We start from the raw sequence: 11,343 nt of genomic DNA, 5'->3' as shown, positions 1-11,343 counted from the left end.
CAAGGAACCTTAAAAGAGAAAGGGGCCATGGGGCAAAGAGCGCACCAGGCCTTCGGGCGACAGCTCCTTCCCGAGGACTGCGGGTTGCGGGAGCCACGGAAGGTTGTGGAGGGAGGGAGGTTCCTGGACTGGGCTGCGGAGTGGAGTCTGGCCAGATCGCAGCGCCTCTGTCAGCGGCGGCCGGACGGGGCGAGACCGGAGGGGTCGGTAGGGGCCGCGCTCAGGCGCTGAAGTCGGAGGGCCCTTGGCTCTGGGTCACCAGGGTATCCATGGGCTGCGGGGATGAATGAGAGCCGAGTCTGACTCGGCCCCCCAGGAGTCCCTGACATTCGCAGTGGCAAGGGATCGCCCTGGTCCCTGTGGAGGGTCAGTCGGTGACTTCCCACCAGCCCTTCCCCAGCGCCAGGTTGGAGCCTGGGAGCAGGGACGGGCTAGGCGCTTTCTCTTCGCTGTAGGAGTCAGATCACAGCCTTAGGCCGGGCCCAGCTTCCTTCTTTAGGGCCTGCAGGCAAGGCCACACTGTGTGCCACGTTTCCAGGTTTAGGGTCACGTGGTTCTTTTACCCAAATTCCAGTGGGTACCTACCTCCTGGAGGGGCAGGTCGAAAGGTTCTGTGTATTTGGTGCTAGGACGCACAGGTAGGTGTTGTCAGTAGTGCAGCCTGGTGCTAGGGGCAGGGGTCCCCAGTGCTCATGTTTCCTTTTAGAGTCTAAGTAGCATGTTAAGCAGAGACCCAAACCCTAGGTCTGCTGACTCCTAGTCCAGGGCTCGTGATGGCTGGTGGGCCCTGAACGAGGGGTCTGGAGGCCTGGGTTTGAATATCGCCAGCCTCTCTGACCCACCTGGGTGCCTCAGGGAGGCAGGTGTGCGGATGGGGGAGAGTGGCCCATGGGCCAGAAAAGCAGAGGTATGGGGGCCCCAAGAGAAGCCCAGACCCAAAAGGGCAGGAGCTGGCTGTGGGGCTACTCAGGTGGCTGGAGGCCTCCAGCAGACGTGGTGATTACACTGGACAACCTACATCTAGTCACTGACCTTAGGAAATGGTGTCGTTGGGATGTTGGAGGGCTCATGAGGTAAAGCACAAATCCCTGCACATCCATTCCTGGTTCAGGAGGTTTGGGAGGAAAATCCAGTACCTTAACAGCATGTGGCACCAGTGAGAAACTGATGGAAACCGATAAGGAGAAAAGCATGACCTGTTTTGCTTTGTTACTGAGAGAATGCACATGCCTTGAAAGTTATGCTTGGGGCAGGTTGCACTGAGCTCTCAGTCCCTGGGGTCCTTGGGAAGGGGCCTAGTAGCCTGGTAAACAGTAGGCACTCCATAGTTGAGCTTAGAAACCTCCTGAGGCTGGGTTCAGTGGCTCATGCCTGTAATCCCGGCACTTTGGGAGGCTGAGGCAGGATGATCGCTTGAAGCCAGCAGTTTGAGGCCAACCTGGGCAACATAGTGAGGCCCCATCTCTTAAAAAAAAATCGGCAGGATGTGGTGGCGCATGCCTGCAGGCCTGTAGTCTGTAGTCCTAGCTACTCAGGAGGCTGAGGCAGGAGGGTCGCTTGAGCCCAGGAGGTCAAGGCTGCAGTGAGCTATGATCAAACCAAACCATTGTGCTCCAGCCTGGATGACAGAGCAAGACCCTATTTCAAAAAGAAAAACCTGGCCGGGCGCGGTGGCTCACGCTTGTAATCCCAGCACTTTGGGAGGCCGAGGCAGGCGGATCACGAGGTCAGGAGATCGAGACCACGGTGAAACCCCATCTCTACTAAAAATACAAAAAATTAGCCAGGCGTGGTGGCGGGCACCTGTAGTCCCAGCTACTCGGAGAGGCTGAGGCAGGAGAATGGTGTGAACCCGGGAGGCAGAGCTTGCAGTGAGCCGAGATTGCGCCACTGCACTCCAGCCTGGGCGACAGAGCGAGACTCCGTCTCAAAAAAAAAAAGAAAAAAAGAAAAACCTCCTTGCAGGGAGGGTCCTTTGGTGAGAGAGCTGAGGCAGGCCATGTGAGGGCAGCAGTGGGATCCTTCCAGGCCTGGGAGATGAGGAGTGCGGGCCCTTAGCTGTGCCTTTGCAGGGAGAGCTTGGAGGGAGAGCTGGTTTGCGGGGAGGGCAGGGTTCTTGGTGTGTGTGTTGGGGGGGGGGTGGGCTGTTGGATTTGGGGACTAAGGTCAACATGTGGGGGACAGTGGAGGACTGGGTTCTGGGACAGATCTGCCTGACCTGACCCGCCAAGGGAGCCTCAGGATGTGGGTGCCGGGGGGCTGCCTTCAGCTGGAAGCACCCTGAGGGCAGGTCCCAGGTCTGTCCCCTTCATCTTGGTGTGCCCAGGGCCTGCACAATTGACACTGAGTGGCGGACATCGGGGAGGGGGTGAGGACAGGCACTGGAAAGGGATGGGGTCACACAGGTGTGCTGCTGGGTTACTAAACTTTGCAAAGCTACATCTTCCTGAGTACCCTGTTTTCCTGCTGGCTGGGAATCATGCAGTCAGTCGGTGCACTGCCCTGTGCCCTGTGCTGGGGACAAGACAGACACAAATCCCCGACCTCCATGTCAGGGCTGAGGAGAGACCAGAAAGGAGGAGTGAAAAAGTTGGTGCCAAGTAAATGAATCCGTATGCCCACATCTTGGAGCCTGTGGTATTACATCAGCAGTTGGGTTCAGTGTCTATTGTTTTATTTCATTTCCTGAGGATAAGGTTACAGCACAGAATGTGCTTTCTCAAACTCCCATGTTCCACAGAGCCCTTGTCCTCCCATCCCAGAGGAGGCAGGGCTCTGTGCAGCCCTGAGGACCCCAGCCTTTCAAGGGGCAGGGCAGGCCCAAGGCCAGCACAGGAGGACCACAAGGCCGGTCAAGGACTGTCACAGGGCACTGAGGGTCAAGCCAGCTCACTGGAAAGGGTGTGTTGGAGTTTTCCTCGTGTACAGCTTTTATTCTCACACAAGACAGGTTCAGTGTGAAGAAATCAGAAACACCAGAAGGTAAAAAGGAAACGCAAGTCTCTGTCCCCACCCTGGAATCTTGGAGCTGAGTGACCCCCTGCAGGAGCTGTTTGGGCCAGGAATGGGGAGGGTGGCTGCAACTCAGGCTGCCAGAGGGCAAGTTGAGGGGGAGAGGATGAGGCACCAGCTGTGTAGACCTTCCTAGGAGTTAGGCTGTGCAGGGGAGAGTGCACAGAAGGGCTCTGGCAGCAAGCACAGGTGTAGACTTGGGATGTGAGCCACCTGAGCAGGTTGCAAACTCCTGGCCAGAGATTGGTGGGGCGGGCAGGCTGTCAGTTGCCTCCTGTCTCATATGGAATACCCGAGCTCAGTGCCATGGTGTGAGGCCCAGGGTAACCAGACTACAACCTCACCTCCATCTTTCATGCCCTCTGGCCCTCTTATTGGAGCCCACCCTCTAAGCTTGTGCCCCTCTCAGGGCCTTGGCACTGGCAGCTCCTCTGAGTCCCTGGGGTCCTCGGGAAGGGGCCTAGTAGCCTGGGATTACAGGCACCCGACACCATACCTGGCCAACTTTTTGTATTTTTAGTAGAGATGGGGTTTTGCCATGTTGGAAGCTTCTGCCTGGCCTGGTGTCGTTACCTCTAGAACTTGGGTTCCGGCCGGGCACGGTGGCTCACGCCTGTAATCGCAGCGCTTTGGGAGGCTGAGGCGGGTGGATCATGAGGTCAGGAGTTCAAGACCAGCCTGGCCAAGATGGTGAAACCCCATCTCTACTAAAAATACAAAAAAATTAGTCAGGTGCGGTGGCAGGCACTTGTGTAATCCCAGCTACTCAGGAGGCTGAGGCAGGAGAATCGCTTGAACTCGGATGGCGGAGGTTGCAGTGAGCTGAGATCTTGCCACTGCACTCCAGCCTGGGTGACAGACTAAGACTCCATCTCAAAAGAAAAAAAAAAAGTACAAAAATTAGCTGGGCCTGGTGGTGCATGCCTGTAATCCCACCTAATTGGGAGGCTGAGGCAGGAGAATCGCTTGAACCTGGGAGTCAGAGGTTGCAGTGAGCCGAGATCACGCCACTGCACTCCAGCCTGGCAACAGAGGGAGACTCCGTCTCAAAAAATAAATAAACAGGATTTGGGTTCCTGCTCAATGCTTACCTCTTCAGAAGGGGCTTGGCTGACCTGCCATGGTCTGAATGTGTGTGTCCCCCCAAAATTCATATGTTGAAATCCTTTTTTTTAACTTTTAAGTTGAGGGGTACATGTGCAGGTTTGTTGTATAGGTAAACCCATGTCATGGGGGTGTGTTGTGCAGATTATTTTGTCACCTAGGTATTAAGCCTAATGCCCACTGATCCTCTCTCTCCTCCCCTCCACCCTCAGCTAGGCCCCAGTGTATTTTGTTCCTCATATGCTGAAGTCTTAACCCCCGAGGTGATGGTGTTAGAAGCAGGGCCTTTGGGAGGTGATTAGGTTATGAGGGAATGGGGTTGGTGCCGTGTGTGTGTGTGTGTGACAGACAGGGCAGCCAGAGTACAGTGGTGCAGTCACAGCTCAAGCCTTCCTCCCACCTCAGCCTCTTGAATAGCTGGAACCACAGGGGGCAGGTCACCACGCCCTCCCCCGCCAGCTTTGCCTCCTCCCAACCCGAGCAAGGGGCGAGCAGACAGCCTTGGAGCCCAGCCTGGTGAGAGGACCCAGACTCTGCTCTGTCCTGCTGCGTGGCCTTGGCCACAGGTTTCTCCTCTCTAGACCTCTGGGGTTGGAGTTGGCCAGTGGGTCCCTGTGGGGCTGAGTCGCCACCACCTTGGCAAACAGCTAGGAAGGCAGATTTCCAGGGCCTGCCCAGACCTAAGAAGTCAGCCCCAGGGAGCAGGTAGAGACAAAACCTGCGTTTAAACCAGGCTCTTTAGTGGTTCTGAGGTGGCTGTGAAACTGCGGGTTGAGACCATCTCTAAGGATAGATTCAGGAAGATCCAACTTGAAGGGGTGGGTTGCCCCTCCACACCTGTGGGCGTTTCTCGTTAGGTGGAACGAGAGACTTGGAAAAGAAAGAGACACAGAGACAAAGTATAGAGAAAGAAAAAAGGAGGCCCAGGGGAGCAGCGTTCAGCATACAGAGGATCCCGCCGGCCTCTGAGTTCTCTTAGTATTTATTGATCATTATTGGGTGTTTCTCGGACAGGGGGATGTGGCAGGGTCATAGGATAATAGTGGAGAGAAGGTCAGCAGGTAAACATGTGAACAAAGCTCTGCATCATAAACAAGGTAAAGAATTAAGGCTGGGCGTGGTGGCTCACGCCTGTAATCCCAGCACTTTGGGAGGCCGAGGTGGGCGGATCACGAGGTCAGGAGATCGAGACCATCCTGGCTAACAGGGTGAAACCCTGTCTCTACTAAAAACACATAAAAAAATTAGCCGGGCGTGGTTGCAGGCGCCTGTAGTCCCAGCTACTCGGGAGGCTGAGGCAGGAGAATGGCGTGAACCCGGGAGGCGGAGCTTGCAGTGAGCCGAGATAGCGCCACTGCACTCCTGCCTGGGCGAAAAAGCGAGACTCCTTCTCAAAAAAAAAAAAAAAAAAAAAAGAATTAAGTGCTGTGCTTTAGATATGTACACACATAAACGTCTCAATGCCTTACAGAGCAGTATTGCTGCCTGCATGTCCCACCTCCAGCCCTAAGGCGGTTTTCCCCTATCTCAGTAGGTGGAATATACAATCGGGTTTTACACCAAGACATTCCATTGCCCAGGAACGAGCAGGAGACAGATGCCTTCCTCTTGTCTCAGCTGCAACGAGGCGTTCCTCTTTTACTAATCCTCCTCGGCACAGACCCTTTATGGGTGTCGGGCTTGGGGACGGTCAGGTCTTTCCCTTCCCACGAGGCCATATCTCAGGCTATCACATGGGGAGAAACCTTGGACAATACCTGGCTTTCCTAGGCAGAGGTGCCTGCGGCCTTCTGCAGTGTTTTGTGTCCCTGGGTACTTGAGATTAGGGAGTGGTGATGACTCTTAACAAGCATGCTGCCTTCAAGCATTTGTTTAACAAAGCACACCCTGCACAGCCCTTAATCCATTTAACCCTGAGTTGACACAGCACACGTTTCAGGGAGCACAGGGTTGGGGGTAGGGTTACAGGTTAACAGCATCTCAAGGCAGAAGAATTTTTCTTAGTACAGAACAAAATGGCGTCTCCTATGTCTACTTCTTTCTACACAGACACAGTAACAATCTGATCTCTCTTTCTTTTCCCCACACCAACTCAGACAGTTCTGCTTTTAAGTCTCAGCTGGGACTCCTCCTGGCTGCGCTGACCCATGAGGCTTCCTGCCTCAGGTTTGTCATCTGTGAACTGGGCTGGGGAGAATTCTAGGGGCTGGTCTGTGCACGTGGGGGGCCTCACACTAAGCTGGCACGGAGCAGGGAGAGTGCCTGCTGTGCTGTTCTAGGGCAAGATGCTCTGGCTCTCTGCCCACAGCTGTCCATACCTTTGCAGGAAGTGGAAGATAAGTGTGAATGTAATTAATCAGCTGAAGTCTTGAAGGCTTCCTAAGGGCATCTTCAACAGTCTGGATGGGTTGGGGGAAATCGCGGCCGCACAGTGGGGCTCCTGGCCCCAGCTAGCAAAGGTCCCGAATAGCTGCTGAAGACCCAGGAACAGGTCAGGTGACGTTGTGGCCAGGGGCTGGGGCCCGAGCTGTTGGTTTGAGGCCTGGCACTGGTGAGTCATGACTCTGCCCAACTGGTCTCTTTCTTGCTGTGAATAAATGTTTGCCGTCTGGATAAATCTCCAGCCTGTCAGCCACTCAGTGGGAGTGACCCCTCTTTGCCAGGGGGTGCCCTCTGGGCCTCAGAGGGTGAAGGGCTTGGGACCTCTTGGCACAACACATTCAACCCCACAGTTGCCACCAAGGTGTGTGCGTTTCTTGCATTGCCATTGGTTGCAAACGTTTAGTTTCCCAGGGCTACTGTCCGGGCGAGCTGTGGGCTCTGGGCAGGCCGGGTGCCGTTCAGAACCCACTTGGCCTTCAAGGGGGCCACGAAGCCTGAGGAGGCTTGGGCCAGATTATGAGAGGACCAGAAACTCAAGATGGGGAGTGACATAAATAACACATGGCGAGTGCTTCTCGGATAAAAATAGAGCTGAAGGGGGCAGGAGTGGGGGTGGGGTACGCTCCAGAGCCAGAAGGCCAGAGGGATGGTACGGCCACCTGGTCAGGACACAGAGGGGCCGGCAAGAGGAGCTCAGCCAGGCGTCTGTGGAGACAGTGTGGGCTTGCGGCCCTTGGCCTTCCTACATTGCCCAGGGCTCACAGAATTTAGCCTCGGGGACAGCCCTGGGCCGCTGCGGGGGCCTGGCTGTGCCCTCTCTCAGGTTCCCATTGTCACAGTGGGTATGGCTGGGTGAGCAGGCAGTCCCAGGCCTCCAGTCAGGGCAAACTGGGTTGGAGTGGTAGGGTGAGCTGGAGATGGCACCTGGAGGCAGGAGTGGGCGGGAGAGGGCAGGGAGGCTGGCAGAGAGGACAACGTGTACTGAGCCCGAGGTGTGTTGGGACCAGTTACCTGCCCAGCACGTGCCGGCATCGGGCAGGGCTGCGTCTTCCTGGGGCAGCTGCGTAGGGCTCTGCTGCCTGCCCCTGCTTTGGGCTCTGTCCTCTGGAGTTCCCACCTCAGCCCCATTATTGAGCTCCTCTGCTGCTTGGCCCTCCAGTGTCTGCGCCACACGTGGGAGCATGAAGGCCAACTGGGAGCCGGGTTCACCTCCAAAATCACTCCTTCACAGGCCTTGCTATCCAAATGGAGAGTGGCAGGCAGCTTCCCGTTCACCCTATCCATGTGTGGATTTTTTTCTTTTCCTTTTTTTTTTGTTTTAGGGACAGGGTCTCTGTCTCCCAGGCTGGAGTTCCAAGGCCACAATCACGGCTCACTTCAACTTTGACTTCCTGGGCTCAAGGATCCTCCTACCCTAGCCTTTCAAGTAACTGGGGCTACAGCATGTACCACCATGCCATGCCCAGCTATTTTTTCTTTTTCTTTTCCTTTTCTTTTTTTTTTTTTTTTTGGAGACAGAGTCTTGCTAAGTTGCCCAGGCTGGTCTCGACCTCCTTGACCTCAAAGCAATCCTCATGCCTTGGCCTCCCAAAGTGCCAAGATTACAGGTGTGAGCCACTGTGCCCGTGCGTTTACTGAGCATCTTTGTGTGCCAGGCCTGGCTAGCAGGGGCTCCTGGTAAGCCTGCCTGCAGGAGGCTTGCCTTCGAAGCTGCCTCTCTTTTCCCCTCCAAGGCACCTCCTGCCTGGGATTCTGTCCTGTCTCCCCTTCTTCATCTGCCACTGCCCCACCAGGCTCACTGCCTTCCCTGGATGTGCTGTGCTGCACCAGCCTGGGAGCTCCAAGCCCTTCCCAGTCTTTGCTGGCCTGCCAGCCTCACCCCAGCCACTCCCTGCCAAGCACGTCTAGGCTGGTGTGCCCATTAGGCACGCACTCCTACTGCTGCCTGCGAGGACGTCTCCATCCGCTTTTCAGAGGGCTCATCTCTCTTCTCTTCGCTGAAACCTCCACAACAGCCAAGACTGAGACAGGCTTCTGGGGTCCTTGCAGGAGCCTGCCATATTCATCTGTTTCCATTCCTGGCTCTTTGTGGTGGCTTGAAAATATGTCCACAAGTCTTTAGTGCTCCCCCATTTCGAGAGGTGAAATCTCACTTCCCTCCCAAGTGTGGGCTGGACTTAGTGACTCGCTTCCAGTGAATAGAAAATGGTGGCAAAAACAATGCATTGCCTCTGAAACTGGGTCCTAAAAGGCACTACAGCCCCTCCTTGCTCTCTTGGATCACTCGTGCTGGGGGACGTTGGTGCCATGTTGTGAGGGTGCCCAAGCAGTGCTGTGGGGAGGTCGGCAGTGTGGTGAGGAGCTGAAGCCTCCAGCCCACAGCCGTGTGAGTGGGTCACTTTGGCAGGGGTCCTCCCAACCCAACCTGGTCTCCAGATGACTGCAGCCTCATGAGAGCCCCTCATCCAGAGCCACCTGGCCAGTTTATTCCTGGCTTCTGGACCCTCAGGAGTTATGAGATCATAAATGTCTGATTTTTATTGTTTCATTTTTATTTGTTTGTTTGTTTGTTTTGAGACGGAGTCTCACTCTGTCACCCAGGCTGGAGTGTAGTGTTGCAGTCTCGGCTCACTGCAAGCTCCACCTCCTGGGTTCATGCCATTCTCCTGCCTCAGCCTCCCGAGTAGCTGGGACTACAGGCGCCCGCCACCACGCCCGGCTAATTTTTTTGTATTTTTAGTACAGACGGGGTTTCACCATGATGGCCAGGATGGTCTCGATCTCCTGACCTCATGATCCACCCACCTCGGACTCCGAAAGTGCTGGGATTACAGGCGTGAGCCATCGCACCCTGCCAATGTCTGATGTTTAAAGCAGTTAAATTTTGGGGCAATTTGTTACGCAGTAATAGATTACACACTCTCCAGCCAGGCTGGGGCCACAGGTGGGCGAGGGTGGCATCTCTGGCTCCCCTGCCCAGCGTGGGGCCTGGCATGAGAAGGTGCACACGAGTGAATGAATGAAGGAATAACTGACAGAAGTCAATCCCTTCCTTTGCCCACATGAGCTGATATGATAGGCCCCAGGCCCTGCTCTGGAGAGGGCCACCCTTTCCTCAGTCCAACCTCCCTGTGCCTTGGATCCAGGTGAGAACCCTGAGGTCCAGGACAAGTGGCCTTCTCAGCCCTTGCAGCCAGTGGACTCCAGGTCTGAGGACGCCTCCTGGTCAAGGCACAAAGGGCTGCAAAGCAGGGAGAAATGTGGGCAGTGGGAGGTGCTGCAAGAAGCAGCCCCCCAAAAGGCTTAGGGGTCTGGGGACTCTGAAGGGACAGAGCCAGGGTGTGGTGGGGGCTCAGGAATGCCAGCAGCAGGGCCTGGCCTGACCTGCGTGGTCAGCCCTCTGACTTCACTTCTGCCTCTGATTACTAACACCTGTTAACCCTGCTACAGCTGGCTGTTGTCCCTGTTCACAGATAGGGAAACCGAGGCACAGGAGTTGAGTCCATTGGCTACGGTGTCATCTGTGGCAGAGCTGGGCCTCAAATTCCAGGTCTTTTCTTGGACTTTTTTCTTTTTTCTTTTTTTTTTTTTTGAGAGAGAGTCTCACTCTGTCCCCTGGGCTGGTGTGCAGCAGCACGAACTAGGCTTGCTGCAACCTCCACTTCCTGGGTTCAAGAGATTCTCCTGCCTCAACCTCCTGAGTAGCTAGGATTACAGGCACCCGCCACCATGCTCAGCTATTTTTTTGTGTTTTTAGTCGAGACAGGGTTTTTTTTTTTTTTTTTTTTTTTTTTTTTTGAGACGGAGTCTTTCTCTGTCCCCCAGGCTGGAGTGCGGTGGCGCGATCTCGGCTCACCGCAACCTCCACCTCCTGGGTTCACGCCATTCTCCTGCCTCAGCCTCCCGAGTAGCTGGGACCACAGGCGCCCGCCAGCACGCCCGGCTAATTTTTTTGTATTTTTTAGTAGAGACGGGGTTTCACCGTGTTAGCCAGGATGGTCTCGATCTCCTGACCTCGTGATCCACCCGCCTCGGCCTCCCAAAGTGCTGGGATTACAGGCTTGAGCCACCGCGCCCGGCCTTTTTTTTTTTTTTTTTTTTTCTTTTTTTTTTTTTTTTTTTTTTTTTTTTTTTGAGACGGAGTCTCGCTCTTTCACCCAGGCTGGAGTGCAGTGGCGTGATCTCGGCTCACTGCAGGCTCCGCCCCCTGGGGTTCACGCCATTCTCCTGCCTCAGCCTCCCGCGTAGCTGGGACTACAGGCACCCGCCACCTCGCCCGGCTAATTTTTTTTTTGTATTTTTAGTAGAGACGGGGTTTCACCGTGTTAGCCAGGATGGTCTCGATCTCCTGACCTTGTGATCCGCCCACCTCGGCCTCCCAAAGTGCTGGGATTACAGGCGTGAGCCACCGCGCCCGGCCTGAGACAGGGTTTCACTATGTTGGCCAGGCTGGGCTTGAACTCCTGACCTCATGATCCACCCACCCTGGCCTCCCAAAGTGCTGGGATTACAGGCGTGAGCCACTGTGCCCAGCCATTTTTTTTTTTTTTTTTTTCCAGACAGAGTCTTGCTCTGTTGGCCAGGCTGGAGTATAGTGGCACCATCTCATCTCACTGCAACCTCAGTCTCCCAGGCTCAAGCAATTCTCCTGCCTCAGCCTCCCAAGTAGCTGGGATTATAGGCGGGTGCCACCACGCCCGGCTAATTTTTGTATTCTTAGTAGAGATGAGGTTTCACCATGTTGGCCAGGCTGGTCTTGAACTCCCGATCTCAGGTGATCCGCCTGCCTCGGCCTCCCAAAGTGGTGGGATTACAGGTGTGAGCCACTGTTCCCACCCTTTTCCC

This window comes from Symphalangus syndactylus, chromosome 8 (assembly GCF_028878055.3).
Source record: "Symphalangus syndactylus isolate Jambi chromosome 8, NHGRI_mSymSyn1-v2.1_pri, whole genome shotgun sequence".
Taxonomy (NCBI): Eukaryota; Metazoa; Chordata; class Mammalia; order Primates; family Hylobatidae; genus Symphalangus; species Symphalangus syndactylus.
This window is presented reverse-complemented; position numbering follows the sequence as displayed.